This window comes from Elephas maximus, chromosome 4 (assembly GCF_024166365.1).
Source record: "Elephas maximus indicus isolate mEleMax1 chromosome 4, mEleMax1 primary haplotype, whole genome shotgun sequence".
NCBI classification, from domain to species: domain Eukaryota; kingdom Metazoa; phylum Chordata; class Mammalia; order Proboscidea; family Elephantidae; genus Elephas; species Elephas maximus.
The window spans coordinates 78,819,726-78,839,693 of record NC_064822.1 but is presented as its reverse complement, the minus strand read 5'-3'; positions in this window follow the sequence as shown (position 1 = coordinate 78,839,693).

The following is a 19,968-nucleotide window of genomic DNA, read 5'->3' as shown; positions in this document are numbered from 1 at the left end:
TTTCTAGGGACTGGTCCTTCCTGATATGTTCAAAGTAAGCCTGTCCAAGTCTTGCCATTCTCACTTCTAAGGAGCATTCTGGTTGCATTTTTTCTAAGACTGATTTTTCGTTCTTCTGGCAGCCCATGGTGTAATCAGTATTCTTCAGCAACACCCCAATTCAAATGTATCAATTCTCCTTCCATCTTTCTTTCTCATTGTCTAGTTTTCACATGTATAGGAGGCAATTAAAAAGACCATGGCTTGGGTTGTTGTTGTTGTTAAGTGCCATTGAGTTGGTTTGGATTCATAGCGACCCTATGTACAACAGAACGAAACACTGCCCGTTCCTGCACCATCCTCACAATTGTTGTTATGCTTGAGCCCACTGTTGAAGCCACTATGTCCATCCATCTCATTGAGGGTCTTCCTCTTTTTCACTGACCCTTCATTTCACCGAGCATGATGTCCTTCTCCAGGGACTGGTCCCTACTGATAACATGTCCAAAGTATGTGAGGCGCAGTCTCACCATTCTTGCTTCTAAGGAGCATTCTGGTTGTACTTCTTCCAAGAAAGATTTGTTTGTTCTTTTGGCAGTCCATAGTATATTCAGTATTCTTCGCCAACACCACAATTCAAAGGTGTCAATTCTTCTTTGGTCTTCCTTATTCATTGTCCAGCTTTTACATGCATTTGAGGTAATTGAAAACACCATGACTTGGGTCAAATGTGACATCTTTGCCTTTCAACACTTTAAAGAGGTCTTTTTCAACAGATTTGCCCAATGCAATGTATCTTTTGATTTCTTGACTGCTGCTTCCATGGGTGTTGATTGTGGATCCAAGTAAAATGAAATCCTTGACAACTGCAATCTTTTCTCTGTTTATAATGATGTTGTTTATTGGTCCAGTCGTGAGGACTTTTGTTTTCTTTGTGTTGAAACGTAAGCCATACTGAAGGCTGTGGTCTTTGATCTTCATCAGTAAGTGCTTCAAGTCCTCTTCACTTTCAGCAAGCAAGGCTTGGGTTAGGCCACTTTAATCATCAAAGTGACACCTTTGCTTTGGAGCCCTCGTGGTGCGGTAGTTAAGACACTGGCTGCTAACCAAAAGGTCGGCAGTTTAACTCCACCAGCCACTCCTTGGAAACCCTATGGGGCAGTTCTACTCTGTCCTATTGGGTTGCTGTGAGTCAGGATCTACTCGACAGCAACAGGTTTATGTTTTGTTTTGTTTTGTTTTGCAGCCAATTTTCCCAATGTAATAAGTCATTTAATTTTTTGACTGCTGCTTCCACGGACGTTGATTATTGATCCAAAAAGAATGAAATCTTTGACAACTTCAAGGATTAATTGAAGAGCAATTAATTTCAACTAGCACATTGTTTCCAGATGAATATTCCTGAAATACCAGCATAATCATATCAATTCACTGTTCAAACATCTTTAGAAACTTCATGTTTATTATAGAATAAATTCCAAACTCATCAGAATAGTATTTAAAGTTATTCTCATACTACCCTTACCTTATTCTCTGCAACTTTAAATTTTCTTCTCTAATTTTTCTGACCCAGCTTATAAAATTCCAACACCTCATTTTCATATTGATCCTTCTATCTGGAATGTCCTCTCTCATCTCCTGCCTTCCCCATAAAATTCTTCCTACATATATAATTCTAATTCCTCTTTCAAGGTGATATTCAAGATTTCTGCTGCTCTGCTGTGTATTCTCAGATTTCTTCAGAACTTGCTTGGCCTTTTTCTTCTTCGTAATTACTTATCTGCACCACTCATTTGGTAATTGGCAAAGTCCTTAGTGAATTTTCAGTTACTTTTTATGTTCCATGACATTTCTGCTCAAACAGATGTGAGTTAGCTGGGAAGGACAAATGTTTATATATCTTTTGTGTCAATCATAGAATTAGGACTGTAGTAAATGTACAATGAATTATTATTAGCAGACTAATAATAAGTAGACACGTAAACTTTATGTAAATAGTGCTCTCTGACTTATACTATAGTGGGAAAGAAGCTCATCTATACAGGGCAATTTTTGAGTGAAACATCTTAACTGCTTTTGAAAGAATGAGATTAAATGGGAAATTTGCTTTTATTGAAATGATGAATCAAGGACTCAAAGAATTTTTTCCAAATAAAAAGTGTAAATACATAATATTTAGAGTAAATAGCAGCAAAAATGGAGAAGCACTTTCCTCCTCAGGCCTCCTTTTCAAAAACACAGGAATGGAACTATAAACTTTTCTGGGAAGTTGATTACCAGGCTATAAAAACTTGCTCATTAATTCTTTTTCTTCCTGTCTTTAATTTTTAGAGTAAGTTCAAAACATTAAGGTGTTGATACTCAGCCAACAGAAAAATCTTCATTTCTTGACTCTGTATGCTTGTTGAACTCTGATGAAGGCGTGAAGGACTGCTTTGAATTTGCACATTGTATTTCCATACCAAGAGCCCCTGCAATGACTCTGATGGTTCTGCAAGGACCTTCCCCAGAAGGAGAGCAGATGTGGCACTCATATGCTTCCCTGATGTTCATTTACTCTTTTAACTCTTTTTGAAAGGAGAACAGAGTTCTTGGTTCAAAATATTATTTCATTTTATTTTGCATAAGTTTGCATAATGAGACATTATTTTTTATGGACAACAAAGTCAAGTAAAATCATTAGTCAACTTACAGTAATTGTATTCAAGCTCAACGTCAGTGGCATTCTACATGTAAAATGCCTAAAATTTTAAAATTACTCACAACCTCCATTAAGAAGAGATAAGAACATTGCGATTAGTGCTGCTTAATACACCTATGAGAGGGCTTCTGCAGCTATTCTGTTTTTACAACATAATTCTACAGGAAACCGTCTGGGGCCTTATGTTCTTACCAGTGCTACCTAAAGGAAGCAAAACTCTAACTCCACCTCTTCTGTAAAGGTATCATATTAATCTCTGTAGTCTTAGAACCTAGCAATGTTCCCACAATACAGTCAGATGATCTCCAGCCCAGAAACCAGTTTTTCTGAAAGTATGCTCTACCAATCTCCTCCATCAGAAATATCTGGAGATCAGTGCTACTGAGTCAGGCTCTGAGAATGGGATTTACAACTCCAAATTTTTAACAAACTTCCTGGATAACTGTCCTTCACATAAAAGTCTGAGATTCATTGCTTTATAAACATACACACATGCATAACACATAACAAGCATTTTTCACTCTGAGTGAAAAATACACTAAGTAGAGGTCACAAAGTAGGATTTTCCTATCAGTCTTTTGCATCAGATACTAAAAGGAATGATTATTCATCCAGCGGGGTGGGAAGTGGGGAGGAATACCAGTAAATTTATCTAACCTCATTATTTCCAGTTAAATAATGTGAAATAGTAACACTTTTTTTTAGGAAATCTGGTTTGCATGTGCCATTCATTGGCATGTGTGTCTTATGACGACTCAGGAACCATCATGTTTTCTGTAACCCTCCTACATTTCATCTGGAAATGTAACATATTTGAGCCACATGATTCCTTCAGTCTTCAAGAAGCCTACCATTTGGAGATGACTGAAAATATAGAAAGAAGAAAATTCTATAAAGTCAAATACTTTAAGGTCATAGAAAATAATTAAATAAATTAATAAGGTACTAGAGATGACATTTTAACCAACCATGTACATTAAATGCATTAAAAGTACAAACATTTTTCATGAAGAAATTTTCCAGTGCTGGAATGGTCTGTTCAAAAGATGGTTAAAGAGGCCTATATAAGTAATTTGCATGTGTGCAAATGTTGTATTGGTTTTTTGCTTGTTTGCCTATCAGCCATTAATGTATCTGAAATTGCTAGAAGGCTAATCAGCAACTTTTTGACAAATGACAAGGAATTAAATAAGTATAGCTTTAGCTAACTTTAAAAAAGAAAAAATTAGTAAAGCTCCTGTCAAGTAGATAAACTCATACGGGCCTTCTTTTTCAACTGCCTGGAAATATTTCTAGTAATGCAAAAAGCTTTTACTGAGAGAAAAGCTTTTACTGATGAAATACAGAATGGTCCAACACATATTCTCTAAATTAGAAAATAGAAAACATGTATTATATTAGAAGAAGTATACTGCCCAAAGACTTGGGGCCTGCGGGGAGTCCGAGACCATCTGGTCAAGGGTCAGACGTTTCAATCAACATCTTCCAAGGAAAAAAAAAAGTTCTTTGTATTCAGACAGTACACATGTGTGTTCTTTTGTGCACTCTGAGTTGGTTTTCTAGTAATGGTAACCAGTGAGTACTAATTTATCCACACTCTTTCACTTGTTTCCCCTCATTGTTGCAAGACTTTGTAGGTCATTGTTAAGACATAGAAATGAGTTTGAGCCTTGTTATGGATTGAATCGTGTCACCCAAAAATATGTGTTATAAATCACGCCTATGGTTTTTTTATGGTTACAACCCCATTTGGGAATGGGTTATCTTTGTTACTTTAATGAGATAGGATTAGTGCAGGGTGTGTTTTGAGCCAACCCCTTCCAAGATATAAAAGAGATTAAACAAGCAAGTGAACAAGCAGAGATGGAGATCTCCAAGGAACCAGGAGGCAGAAGCTGAAGAGACAAGGACCTTTCCCCAGAGCTAACAGAGAGAGAAAGACTTTCCCTAGAGCTAGAACCCTGAATTTGGACTTCCAGCCTCCTAAATTGTGAGAAAATAAATTTCTGTTTGTTAAAGCCATCCACTTGTGGTATTTCTGTTATAGTAGCACTAGATAACTAAGACAGAATTCGGTATCAGGAGTGGGGCTGCCTACATCTCAAAGGGTGGGGCCATGGCCTCTAGGGTGTCAAAGGGTAGAGCCATGGCCTCCTAAATTTCAAAGAGTCAGATCTTCACCAACTTGGTTCTGGAGTGTGGCACTGCCATTCGGTTTGGCCAAGAGGATGGAGCCACTGCCCAAAGCTGAGGGGACAGGGCTATCATGCCCAAGAGGCAGAGGAATGGGGCCTTCCAAATCAGAAGGGGTGGGATTACAATTCAGATGAACTTGGAGAATGGGGCCACCCAAAACCAAGGAAGTGTAGTTGCCATTCCAGAGGGCTGGGAAGGCAGAGCTGAAGCCCAGAGGCCAGGGTCTCCTTCCAGAATCCAGACAGCATGGCCAGCATCTGGAGTCTGGAGGACAAGGCCCTTGCCCAGATGGTCTCAGAGAGCAGAGGATTATTTTCAAGGCTTGGGAACTAATGTAGTTTGTTCTGCTGGGTTTTGGACTTTCATAGTGCCTGTTATACCTCCTTTCCCTCCAATTTCTTTCATTTGTAATGGAAATGTCTACCTTGTACCTGTCTCATCACTGTAGTTTGGAAAAAGATAACTTGTAGTCTAGATTTCACAAGTTCACAGATAAAGAGGAATTTTGCCTCAGATGAAATACATCTAAAGTCTCACTCATATTTGATTTAGATGCTTCAGAAAATGAGATTGTGGACTTGTTTTAAAACTTTTAGGATGATGTGATGGGATGAATGTGTTTTGCATGTGGAAAAGACATGAATTTTCAGGGACCAAAGGATGGAATGTTATGGGTTGTGTTGCCCAAAAATATATGTTGTAAGTCATAACCTCTATGCCTATGGTTATAATCCCATTTGAGAATGTGTTATGCTTGTTACGTTAATGAGACAGGAATAGTGTAGGGTGTGTCTTGAGCCAATCTCTTCTGAGATATAAAAGAGGTTAGACAAGCAGAGATGGGGTAAGATACATGCCAAGCTACATGGAGATCTCCAAGAAACTAGAAAGCAGAAGCTGAAGAGACAAGGGCCTTCCACCAGAGCCAACAGAGAAGGAAAGCCTTCCCCTAGAGCTGGCACTCTAGGTTCAGACTTGTAGCCTCCTCACCTATGAGAAAATAAATTTGTTTGTTAAAGCCATCCACTTGTGGTATTTCTGTTATAGCAACCCTAGATAACTAGGACAAGCCTATTGCCACTATACTACTGCTACTGTTGCTACTACTACTACTATTACTTCTACTACTCATTCTTCATCAATGTCTTAGTTATGTAGTGCTGCTATAATAGAAATACCACAACTGGATCACTTTAACAAATGGAAATTTATTCTCTCACAGTCTAGGAGGCTAGAAGTCCAAATTCAGGGTGTCAGCTCCAGTGGAAGGCTTTCTCTTTCTGTCGGCTCTGGGGGAAGGTTCTTGTCATCAATCTTCCCCAGTCAAGGAGCTTCCGAGTGCAGGGACCCCAGGTCCAAAGGACATGCTATTCTCCCCACTCTTATTTCTTTGTGGTATGAGGTCCCCCTGTCTCTCTGCTCCTTTTTCTCTTTTATATCTCAAAAGAGATTGACTTAAGACAAAACCTAATCTTGTAGATTGAGTCCTGCCTCCTTAACATAACTGCCTCTAATCTTGCCTAATTAACATAGAGGTAGGACTTACAATGCATAGGAAAATCACATCAGATAACAAAATGGTGGAAAATCACATGATGCTGGGAATTATGGCCTAGCCAAGATGACACATTTTGGAGGGATAAAATTCAATCCATAACAATGATCATCATCACTGAATATTGAAAGATAATGTAACAACAGTACTAAACATATTTTTGAAAAAATATAGTTTCTGGCTATTTAATAACTGTAATAACAACAATAATAACAATAGCTAACATTTACTGAGTACCAGGTAATGTCCTAAGACTTTGAAATATATTGACACTCATTTAATCCTTATTAAAACTCTATGCCTTACAAAAAGACCATACTTAATGGTCTGACTGAGACTAGAGGAATCCCGGCAGTCATGGTCCCCAAACCTTCTGTTGGCCCAGGACAGGAACCATTCCCGAAGACAACTCATCAGACATGAAAGGGACTGGACAGCGAGTAGGAGAGAGATGCTGATGAAGAGTGAGCTACTTGTATCAGGTGGACACTTGAGACTGTGTTGGCATCTCCTGTCTGGAGGGGGGATGGGAGGATAGAGAGAGTTGGAAGCTGGCAAAAATGTCACGAAAGGAGAGACTGGAGGGGCCGACTCATTAGGGGGAGAGCAAGTGAGAGTACGGAGTAAGGTGTATATAAACTTATATGTGACAGTTTGACTTGATTTGTAAACGTTCACTTGAAGCTCAATAAAAGTTAATTAAAAAAAAACTAATAAATGTAAAAAAAAAAAAAAAACTCTATGCCTTAAATGATATTATCTCCATTTTAAGATGAGAAGCACAATGAAGTTAAATATTTTACCCAAGGTCATATAGTTGGTAAGTATCAGAGCCAGGATTCAAAACCAGGCAGGCTATCTTCAGAGCCCACAGTCTTTACCACTGCGCTATGGCACTATAAAGAAAAAGAAACTGGTTCACGTAGGTACTGAAATCAAGACTCCATTATTGGAGCTATAAACAACTAAGATTATCAGTCACAGGTAAATCTTTCATAACAATTTGGAAGCATACCCAAAGGTCCTCAAAAAACAAAAATGGAATCATTTTTACCTAACATAAAATATGCCCTGGAGAAGTAAACATGTAAAAATTGTAAGACAAATATAATAAAAAATATCAAATCATTATAAATTAGTTGTTAGTTGTAATACTAGATTGTGGACACCAATGGACCAACCTTATAATTGGAGACTTTACCTTTTTTTTTTTTTCCTATCTACAATACACTGTAATTACCCCACTTCTTTTTCAAGAGTACTGTGGAAATAAGTTGGTCATATTAATTAGTGAGGACAGAATTTTTAAGGTAGGAAAGAATATACATATATAATTTTAAAATGGGAATAAATTTATTATTTTTAAAGTTTTATAGATATACATACATACATATTAATACCTATATACTACTGCCCAAGATGATAACAGCAAAAGTTATAATCTAAAAATGTTAAATATATTTTGGGGGGATAAAATAAAGTTCAGCTGGAAAAAAAGGTAAGCTCATCTCTTATACGAAGTAAGCATCACCCGTCAGATAGGGAAATCAGAGTAGCAAAGATGACGGGCATCGCCATGGATACACAAGGAAGCTTGGACTGCCATCTTAGGTGGAAAGCACAGAATTGGGCCCAATAATGATTCCACCCCCAACTCACCCCAAAGCTTTGAATACGTCCTTCTAAAATGAAAGAGCTTCACTTCAGAAGTCCTTTGGTGTGCTCCTACTTTAAGAGCATCTACACACTTTATTATTAAGCTTCATAACTTCATAGTTAAAAAAGCCTGACATCAGAATATCTGGTTCTGAACCTCAGTTCTCATTTACTAAAAACGTGACTAACTGGAAAAGCCATTAAGCTGAGTCTCACTTGCTTTCCTGACCTCTAAAATGGAAAACATAATATTATCTACCTTAAGGATAGCGGTGAGAAAGATAATGTATGTACAGGCCATAGGCACAGTGGGTGACATATGACAATCTTTCAAAACAAAATGTTGTCACTTAGCTATAGCTATGAGCCCAAAGAGTTAAAATTGTATTCTCATATTTGTGATGCCCCTTCTTAATCAGCAGAAGTAAGCCAAGAGCCAGAGGAGAGGTTATACACCCTGTTTCTTTCCCTTTCTACCTCCTTTTTTTCCTCTGAGTACACAAAAGTAAGAGGAAAAAAAAAATAATAAATACTATTTTTTTAAAGATAACATTGCTTTTGTTCTCACTTGGACACTAAAAAGCTTTGGGTCAGAAGAGTCTGCTATAAGGAAAGTGAAGAAACTTTAGGGTTTTGAAATTTCCTTTATGAAAATGCCATTATTATTCACTTAGTCTATCATAAAAATATTTACTGAGAGCCTAAAAGATTTCAGGCATCATTTGGACACAAACAGAAAAATACAAACAGTTCTCCTTAAGATACTCATAAATGAATGAGGAGACAGACTCAGGTATAATTATAATATCAAAGGGTATTTTTTATTAGAGAATTGTACAAAGAATGATGAAATCTGTCTTGAAAGAATTACAACCAGAATCCTCCTTAAAAGTAAGGATGGTGAAACTTCGTTGCATGTACTTTGGGCATGTTATCAGAAGGGACCAGTCTCTGGAGAAGGACATCGTGCTTAAGTAGAGGGTCAGTGAAAAAGAGGAAGACCCTCAATGAGATAGACTGACACAGTGGCTGCAACAATGAGCTCAAACATAGCAATGATTGTGTGGATAGTGCAGGACCACGCAGTGTTTTGTAATGTTGTACATAGGGTCCCCTGTGAGTCAGAACCAACTCAATAGCACCTAACAACAATGGTGGAATCACAGGCAAAGAAGCTCCCAGGTCTGTCTTGGAAAATTAAGGAAGGTCTCACAGAAGTCCAACACCTGTATGTCAAGTTTGTCATACTTTGGTGGCTTGTGTGTTGCTGTGATGCTGGAAGTTATGCCCCCAGTATTTCAAGTACCAGCAGGGTAACCATGGTGGACAAGTTTCAGCATAGCTTCTAGACTAAGACAAACTAGGAAGAAAGGCCTAGTGATCTACTTCCAAAAATTAGCCAATGAAAACCTTATGGGTCACAACCGGAACATTGTTCAACTTACTTGCTTTGGACATGTTATCAGGGAAGATCAATTGCTAGAGAAGGACATAATGTTTGGTGAAGTGGAAACCCCGAGGTGAGGTGGATTGGTACAATAGCCACAACAACAGACTCAAACATGCTGGTGATCATGAGGATGACACAGGATCCGGCAATATTTTGTTCTGTTGTACATAAGTTTGCCATGAGTTGGAGTCAACTTGATGGCACCTCTCTCTCTCTCTTTCTCATGCAAATACACACACATGCACAAATATGGGTTTTCCAGGCATGGAATCAGAGGAAGATAATTCCAGGGAGAAGAACAAGAATGTTCAAAGGCACAGAGGTTGAAAACTACAAAGTGTTACAGGAGCTATACACTTTATCGGAGTAAAAGAGTATTCTGGGATAAGGCTAGAACATGAACCAGAGCCAACGAGGAGGGGCCAGGTCACAAACAGCATTTCAGATCATGTAAAGGGGTACAGGAATAATGGACATCAGATTTATGTGTTACGAAGATAATTTTGATGACAGAGTGACTGGCTGAAGTAGGATGAAAGAAGATGCAGGGATATCAATAAGGAGAAGACTGTAAGAGTCTAATTAAGAGATAATATGAATCTGAAGAAGGACTGAGGTAGCAGAGATGGAGTGAAGAGGCATAAGAAAGGTATTAAAAAGAGTAAATTAATAGGATCTATTGATTTTTTTTTATTGATTGGTTACACATTAGGATTGAGAAGAAATGCCGGTAGTGATAATCTCTGATGAGGAATGCAAGGAGGCAGGTGTATGAATCTGAGTACAATGAGGAGATAGAAATCACAATAATTTTAATAGGGAAAATTTAACATATAAAATAATTATTAACTAAAATAGGGGATAACCTACTAGGAAGAAAAGGGAACAGGAATATCAGATACAGGGAGCAGATACTAACTCTAGAACTGTGGCAAAGCACCCAAAGAAGGAACAGTCTGGAAGAGGGCCCTACTCCCACCCTGGTTTGAGATACAGACCTTGATGGAGAGGGGGCAGCCATGGCCCAGTGGATGACAGGTTTCCTGAGGTGCCAACAGTATCAAGACACGCTAAGAACCTAACCTCCAGGGTGCTGGAGAAAGCGATCCATGAGGAGGCGCCATGTTGCTGAATTCACTGGAGAGGTACCCTGGGAGTTCAGGGGGAAGCTGCCTACAGGGAAATGCCACATGGTGGTGGTTGCTGGCTACAGTGTGCTGATGGAACTGACCAAAGAGGAGCATATTTGAATCAAGAAGCGCTTTTCTCTTGTAGTGTCCTCCAGCACCCTCTACTGGCGAAGCTTAAAGTCATGCCAACTGGCAAATGAGAAATATTTACAAGGTCCAGCTCCACTATCCCAGAAAAAGCAATGAAGGGTAGATTTGGAACTAAGAAGTAATAAATTGAAACTGGCATAGTATGTGCAGGAAGAGGGTGAATGTTATTATGGAAATTTTGAATTTGAGGAGCCTTCTGAGCATCCACATTGAATTAACGGGTCTTGAACACTAGAGACAGGTTTGAGTTGAAAACACAAATTTTCAGTTATCTGCAGATAAATGGTAGACAAAGCCTTTGCAAAGATGAAATTGTCTAGGGAAAGCAAATTCTTTGAAAAGAAAAGAGGGCCAAGGTCACAAAGGAAAAGTACATATTAAAAGCAGGCCAAGGAAAAACAGCCCACAAAAGAAACCAGGAAATAAACCACAAGAGAGTAGATTTATGGTTTTAAAAAAATGGGAGGAAGAGAAAGTTGAATGACCTAAAGAACCAAGTAATGAAATGAAAGAAAAACTGAAAATTTTCACTTGATTGGACAATTAAGAGATAAACTTAATCAAAACAACTTTCAGTGTGAGGGTGATAATGAAAGCCAAATTGCAGTGGTTTGATGAGTGAATAAAGGAAGAAATACAGGCAGCAAACAGGTACAGTTTTTTCTTCAAGGTGGCAACTGGAAGAAGATGAAATATTAGTGGGAAACTTTTGTTTGTTTTTTTGGGTGTGTGTGTGTGTGTGTGTGTGTTGGAAGAAGCCAATGAAAATCAAGAGGTTGGTAATGCAGGAAAGAAGAGATATTTAATAAAGTAAAATATTGGAGAAGGAAGGGTCTGAAGAGGATTCAGATAGGAGTAGAGATACCTCTCCCTCTGAAAAAGTTTGTCAATTAGTGAACAGAAATAAATGGTAGAAATCCCATCTACCAGAAAGTAAAGTTACTATTCAACTCACATGCGATAGATTTCCAAAATTTTGGAGCTTGAAGAGAACCCAGAGCAATGACCTTTGAATGGTAGTCCACAGACCAGTAATATCACAATCACATGAAGAAAGCTCTCTTTTTGATGATGCCAGAAGAGCTACTTGAAAGACAGGAGTAGCCTAGCAGGCAACAGAGGGACTTCTTCAGCCAAAGCATATTCCCTTTTTTTTCCTGTTTTACATGTTCAGTTTCTGTTTGTTGTTTCATTCAAACAAGAGTTCTGCTATAGCAAAATTCGAAAGCTTTGCTTTAATCCAGCCCATTCATTTTACGGATGGGGAATCTAGGGAACAGAGGACAAGAGACTTTGCCAAAACATCAAGGCTAATCCGCACTAGAACATATGCCTCAATTGATTACCAATAATATTCTAATTAATTTATCAATCCCCCAAAATTAAATATTTAGACCGCTTGCGATTTTAATCCAAAAAATTTTTTATTTCAGACCTCACCCTTTTCTTGGCATGGGGAGACCCTACACTCTCCTTAAAGAAAAATCTGAAGATTATATGTCTATGGTTTCTCAAGTGTTTGCTTAGCAGAAATACATTCAGAGCCCCTTAGTAACTACTCTAATAATTTTTAGATTCATAACCAAGAAAAGCTTCTCAAGAGACTGATTGAATTTACTGTCTTCTGCCACATCAATGGGCTAACTATTCAAGCCAGATGATTTTCTATCTCACAAAGAAAAAATTTCATAAATTTCCTTAAACCTCAAGTGTCTTCACTTTTGCCATAAACGAGTAAACAAACACTGTAAAAAGTTTCATGATCAAATTTCAGAGTTAAAGAAAGGACTATCAAAATTACCTTAGGAGAATTGGCTGTCTTCTAGAAGAACCTGCTGTCTTAGGAGAACTTGGTCTCACCAAGATGTCCTGATAAACTATGAGAGCTGGGTGGGGGGAGCTGGGAGAGTGGAAATGGAACAGGAATTGTGAATCTTAAAAATCTCCTCAGGGGGCTTTGCTGTGCTCTCCCAACAACTGGTTCCACTGGTCTTCTTATTTTGTGCTCCTCTTATTTACTCTTCTATGAAGATAAAGGCAGATTTTACATATTCTTGCTAATTATTAACCTTCTGTGTCACTAACTGATTGAACAAAGTGGAAAGATCACTAATGATTTAGGAAACAATGAGCTTCTATAAAGAGTGACGGAAAAATTTGGGAATGATACAAGTAATGATTAAAAAGCATGACAAACATAACATCACTGAATTGTATATATGAATGTTGTTGAAATGACAAATGTTTTGTTACATGTATATTTACCACAGTAAAAAAGAAAAAAAAAAGAGCACTGATGATATTAAAAAGAAAAAAGCTGCCAACATCCCACAATGGACAACAGATATAAAATGACTGGAAGTTGTCCTGCCCAGAAACATGACAGTCTGTTTCTAATAAGAAAGACAGAGATATAAATATAAAATTGGAAATAGATTGTAGGGAAAAAAAAAAAGTTCATTAACTTGAATTTGGGATGGGGAAGATGTTTTGTATTATTTCATTTTGTTGAGATGTGTGAGTTGCTCTCTGCTACTGCAATGACAAAAAGAAAGAAGAGCAGCTGCCTAGTGAGGAGAGCCCAGAGAAGTGCAGAGCTGTCAGACACTTCCAGAGCCGATATCAAGCCTGAGCAGACTCTATGCCCACATGTCACTTAGTTGCAGCCAGTGGCGGTTTAACCTGCTCAGTGGCACTCAATGCTGCTGTAAAAAAGGACATCAAATTTTTCCATTATCAAAACATTTTTGATAATGGTTGGCTCATTGCCCAGGCTTACGTTCCCAGAGTTCATGCTTACTTGTGTTTGTCCCCACCACTGCCACCCAACCCAACAATTGCTAATAGTAAGCATGGTAGCTACAGCAGAGTAGAACAAGCATAAAATTTACACTGGGAAGAGGGATATGAGATGTCCCAGGTAAGAACTGTAAAAGAACAGGATCTACACGCAAGACGGCACACTGGCATGAAGATGTACCTCAGGAAAATTCCAGGGTGGGAGTCAGTATGGAGTAGCAATTCTTAAGGGAGGGTATACACACCCCAGAGAGAGCACAAGGTGACTCACAGAATGTAGAAAGACATTATTAGAAGTCATATTTAAACTTTTTATCATTCCTATTTTCTATGTATGTTTTACAGTAAATAAAACATATTAATGCAGTAGTACACATGTATACACACATATATATTTTGGTGCTAGAAGTATAAAAGTTTTTACTAACAGGGATTAAAAGAAAAAGGTGTGGACATTGCTGTTCTAATGCTTAGAACTCTTAACTCCACCAGACTTCAACCATAATTTCCCACGGCAATGTGATAATTAAAGTTCCAAGAAAACAACATTAACTGTCACATAAAATTAACGCCTTGAATTGATTGGTATTGACTTTGTCTTTTTCGTGTACTAAGTTTGAAAATAGTTCTTGTTTTACAGTTATATAGGAGCTATAAGCATAAGAAGTTCATAGCTAATTTTATCTTTGTAAATATTAAGGCAGTATTATAACAAAAGCTTTGTCACATTGTTGGTTCATGAAGATTTGTTTCCTGCAAAAGGGGTCTTTAAATTTGTTGAGTTTGAAAAATATTATTCTAAATTCATAAATGAAGTTGACTTTACACCATAGATGAAGGTGGCTTCACCTATCTGTATTAAGAAAAAAAACAAAACTGGAATTTTAACATGAAATTAAGAAAAAGCTAACATTATTTCAAAGAGGTGACTTGGAAAGTACTGGAAGAATTTTACAAAAATTTGAAAACATCTAGAAGGAAAAGAAGTTAGAAACATGAGTAACAATAGGGAATGTTAGGAATGGCAGCAGGCACTAGTCAAGAATGGGCAGTAACTTCCATGAATCCATCAATCTTTAACATATACAAGCATCAAATATGTGCGAAGTACTGTGGTGGGAATATGCATCTGAGTGAGAGAATTAGGTTTCCACTGCTAATGATGGAAAACTAAATTTACCATCTCATTAGTGATTAAATAAATTTTTAATATGTGCTCATTCATATTTGTAAGACTGTCATCCTTCAACATTTTGAAAATTATATTTTGACAGCTTTTGGAAATTCTTTGAGGATGAGCAAAAAGACATATCAGCTGAACAAAGTTACCTGTGCTCCCTGACCAGTGTAACCCATTGGCTATTACGCCCAGGTGTGTTTTGTCTTGACTTCCAGAGTTAGTCTCAATAGTAATTGAAATTTACCTCCACAGACCCTCTATTTCTCTGTTTTGTTTCCTGAGTCTTTTTTTTTTTTTTTTTTTCTGGTATGTGTGCAAATTCGGTTCTGATTCTGGCCTGCTGCTCTATTCATGGAAGCAATTATTAGGAATATAATTTTACTGTCTGTCTATTTTGTGATCTCTGTCAAGTAGAGAGCAAGATTTATCCTCTCACAAGTGAGAGATAACAGATAATCTGGTTTGTTAGAATGGTTTGTTTTTGTGCTGTTTATCTCACTTCCAGTGGAGAAAACAGACTTTTGACATCAGGGCTTTCTTCGCATCAACGGGTGGCTCATACTTTCCTACCATGCCTGAAAGTGCTATAAATTGGGTCTTCTACAAAGAAGGAAGGTCTCAGAGCCTTGATGGAAAGGATTGTACCAGGTGCTTCTATCTATGGATATTTTAAGTAACAGACTCATAGATACCCAAAAAGAAATAGCTTGAACTGATGAGCAAAATCTAATTGTGGCTATTTTCTTGGAAAATGCTTAGTAAAGTTTTTAAGTTCTATACGATGAAGCATATCTCGATATGAAGCGTATCATCTTGACCTATCTCTAACCCTTAATCTGATATATCGTCGTGTTCTGTCAAGTGCATTCCGAGTCATAGCGATGCTGTAGAATAGAGTAGAACTGCCCCATAGGGTTTCCTAGGCTGTAATGTTTACAGGAGCAGATTGCCAGGTCTTTTCTTCTGAGGAGTGGCTGGTGGGTTCAAACCACCAACCTTTCAGGTAGCAGCTGAGCACTAAATCATTGTGCCAAAGGGGCTCCTTTAATTTAACACTCGTTAAATGGCATATTGTTCTCACTGACGAATGCAGGAAAAAATACAGTCTCTTTCGTTTTAATAATAATGTAGTTATTTGCTTAGGATCAATAAGAATTTGTCCCCCTTTATACAAGGGTGTAATTTGACAAATCAATTGTGCAACCAAATTTTTGGAATTTTCTGGAATTTCATATATAAAAATTAATCATTTTTAAATAAAGGCCGTAATTTGTTTGTAGAGCCAGTGTCCACAAAGCCCTCCTGATATTTGTTCTATGGCTAGGGAACTTTCTTCTGGCCGAAGAGAAACTAAATCATATAAAAATCTAAATTCTTATGAAATAATGAAAAGCATGTTATTGCTATTGTGTGCTTTCCAATCAATTTTTGACTCATAGTGACCCCATGTGGGTTTCCTATGTTATAATCTTTACAGAGGCAGATTGCCAAATCTTTCTTCCACAAAGCCAATGAGTGGGTACAAACTGCCAACCTTTTGGTAGCAGTCAAGCACTTAAATATTGCTCCACTGGGGCTCCTTAATGAAGAGCATAAACCAAAAGACCAAACCCATTGTGGTCGAGTCAATTCCAACTCACACTGACCCTATTACCGACCACCAGCCACTCCTTGGAAATCATATGAGACATTTCTACTCTGTCCTATAGGGTCACTATGAATGCAAAACAGAAAATAGTAAATACTGATGTATTTACTATTAAGTATAAAAGGTTATTTTTCCCTCTTAATTCATTAACAATGCATATGACTGTCTTAGTTTCTTTCCTAAGACGGCAAAAATAAAATACCACAAAGTGGGTGGCTTAAAGAACAGAAATTTATTTTCTCATAGTTTTGGAGGCTGAAGTCCAAATTTAGGGTATTGATCATGTAATTTCTTCTGAGGGATCTGAGAGAGGAACTGTTCCATGCCTCCCTCCTAGATCCTGGTTTCTGCAGCCAATACTTGTCATTCCTTTGCTGCTTGGAGACAGATACTTACATGCTGCTTCCCCCCTCCTCGTGTGACTCTTTTTTTTCCTCATCTGTTCTTCTATTTCACGAAATGCCAGTCAAAAGCGATTAGGATTAAGACTCATCCTATTCTGGTATGATTTAATTTAACTGATAACATCTGCAGAGAAAAACCCTATTTCCCCAAACAAGGTCACATTCACAGGTGCAGGGGTTAGGGCTTCAACATATCTTTTGGGGGGACACAATTCAATCCATAATACCGTCTAACGCCAAAGTTACAACATTGTCTTACTGGATTTGTAATGGATTTAGATGTAATAATATGACAATTACAGAACAAAGGATGGCTATGGGAGGCGGGCAAGTTATTTTGTACAGTTTTAGAGTTTCTACATCTTATGTAAAGCAGTACAATATTAATTCTAAGTAGACTGCGAAAGTTAGGGGTCCATGATCCTTAGACATCACTTAGAAAAATCACTAAAAATAAACGAAGCAAAGAGGCATAGCTAAAAAATCACAGAAATACCATATAGAATTCCAGAAATAGCCTAGTAACTCAAAATACAGTAGGAAAAGAGAAAGAGTAGAATAAAAACAGACTGTCAAACAGAACAAATAATTATAAAGTGGTAGACAAAATCCATTTCTATCAGTAATTAATAATAATTAAATGTTAATTAACTAAGTAATCAGAATTAAAGGAAAAGGTTTTCAGAATGGATACAAAAGCAATAACAAATTATTTGTTGTCCAAGAGAAACACATTTTATAAATAAAGAGATAAATGGAGATTAAATGGATGGAAAAATACATACCAAGCAAAAAGTCGGTGTAAGAAGGATGGAGTGTCTATATTAATATCAGATAAATTAGATTCCAAGGCATACAGTATTATTAGAGATAATACAAATCATCGTATTTATGTACCTACTACCAGACATTCTAAATGCATGAAGGAAAACTTGGCAAATCTAAAGGGAGAAACAATTTTACAATTAAAGTTACAGATGTTAATATCCATTTCTCCCTTAGCAGTTGATAAAACAGCTAGGCACAAACTCAGTAAAGATATAAGTGATCCGGAAACCACCATGAACCACCATAACATAACTCATATTAACAGAACCAACAAGTGCAGAATACACACTATTTTTCAAGAGTACATGGATATTCACCAAGACAGAGTATAGGGCCATAAAACAGGACTGAATAAATCTTAAGAGATAGAAATTCTATAATGTATGTTTCTGGCCACAACAGAATTAAGTTTGAAACCAACAACATTGAGATATCTTTGAAAACCCAATGTTTGGAAACTAACCAGCATGTTTTAAAATAATCCATGGATCAAATGGATAAGTTACAATGGAAATTAAAAATTATTTTTAACTGAATAATAATTGAAATACAACAAACCAAATTTTGTGTGACGCAGTAAATTATATCTTTAAAGGCTTATATTAAAAGAAACAAACAGGAGGCAGAGCCAAGATGGCAGACTAGACAGACCCTTCCAGCGAGCCCTCTTTACAACAAAGACCCAAAAAACAAGTGAAACAAGTATATTTGTGACAAGCTGGGAGCCCTGAGCATCACAGGCAAGCTTAGACAACAAACTGAGGGGCAGGCGGAGGAAGAGACCATTCAGAAGTGAAGAGGAGTTACCAGACCTGAATCGCAGGGAGTCCTCAGGCACCATTCCCGGAGCAGCGGAGGTGGCGGCAGTGGGCTGGTACTAGCATTCGGCTGCAGTTTCCTCAGGGAGAAGCAGCCAGCCACACAGCCTACTCACACCTCTGGAACCTAAGGAGAACGGCGCTCTCGGCAAAAGCTAAGTACTTGCGTACATTTTACTGCGCACCCCCCCACCCGCAAGCCGGCTTCCGCGCCTGAATCCCTGGGCCTGAGATAGACCCTGATGAGTACCTAGAGCCATTCTCCCACCCTTGGGGAAGGAAAAAATTTGCAACTGGGGGGAAAAGATAATTTGCTAGCTCCATTAACTGGGGGAGCTCAGGACAGAAGCGGCTCCTGTCCAGGCATAAACCATCTGTGGACCTTGAGCACCTTTCCCTTCTGCATGGACTTGTGTGGGCCTATTTTGAGAGAATAGGTCCTTGTTGGCAAACTCCAACCATTTCAGCTGTGCAGTGGAGAGGTGGGTGTTTGACGTTTGACATTGCTTTGCCTATTAAACAAGGTCCTCACCTACCCACATCAGGGACCTAAGGACTGGTAGCTCCACTCAGGTCACCCAGCCACCTGCAACAGGGGTCCAAAGATAACTGGTACCTCCCAGTCCTTACAACAAAAACTTTGGGTGCCCATGGTCCCTCTGCAGAACCCACCCACCAGCACATTCTAGGGAACAGAGGCATGTTTTCCCCAGAGACACTTGGGGGTCAGTTCTCAGCCCCCTGCCTTGTTCAGAGTGTGACCCCCTACTGCAATCAGATACTGGTATATACACCAACCACCCCTACGCCTCTAAGACTGTAGGACAGAGCCTGTACCACACACTTGATGATCAGCTACCTGGAAACCTGAGCTGAACTCATATAAGAAAACTGAATGGACTCCTAGACTGATATACCTGATAACAGCTCTAGCCAGCTGGGGACAGGACACCAGAGTTCCCAAGGTGAAAATAATCAAGCTAGCTCACTCAAGCAACCCATAGGGGTATAACAAAATGAAACGAAGCAAGCAGCTATGACACAGTAAGCAAGCATAAACTAATACAATAACTTATAGATGGCTCAGCGACAACAGTCAATATCAAGTCACATAAAGAAACAGACCATGATCACCTCAACAGGCTCTCAAAACAAAGGATCCAGGGATCTTCTAGATGAAAGTGCATCCCTGGAATTACCAGATGCAGAATACAAAAGTTTAATATACAGAACCCTTCAAGACATCAGGAAGGAAATGAGGCAATACACACAACAAGCCAAGGAACACACAGATAAAGCAACTAAAGAAATTAGAAAGATTATTCAGGAACATAATGAAAAGTTTAATAAGCTGGAAAAATCCATAGACAGGCAGCCAACAGAAATTCAGAAGATTAACAATAAAATTACAGAAATAGACGACTCAGTAGAAAGTCAGAGGAGCAGAATTGAGCAAGTAGAAGCTAGAATTTCT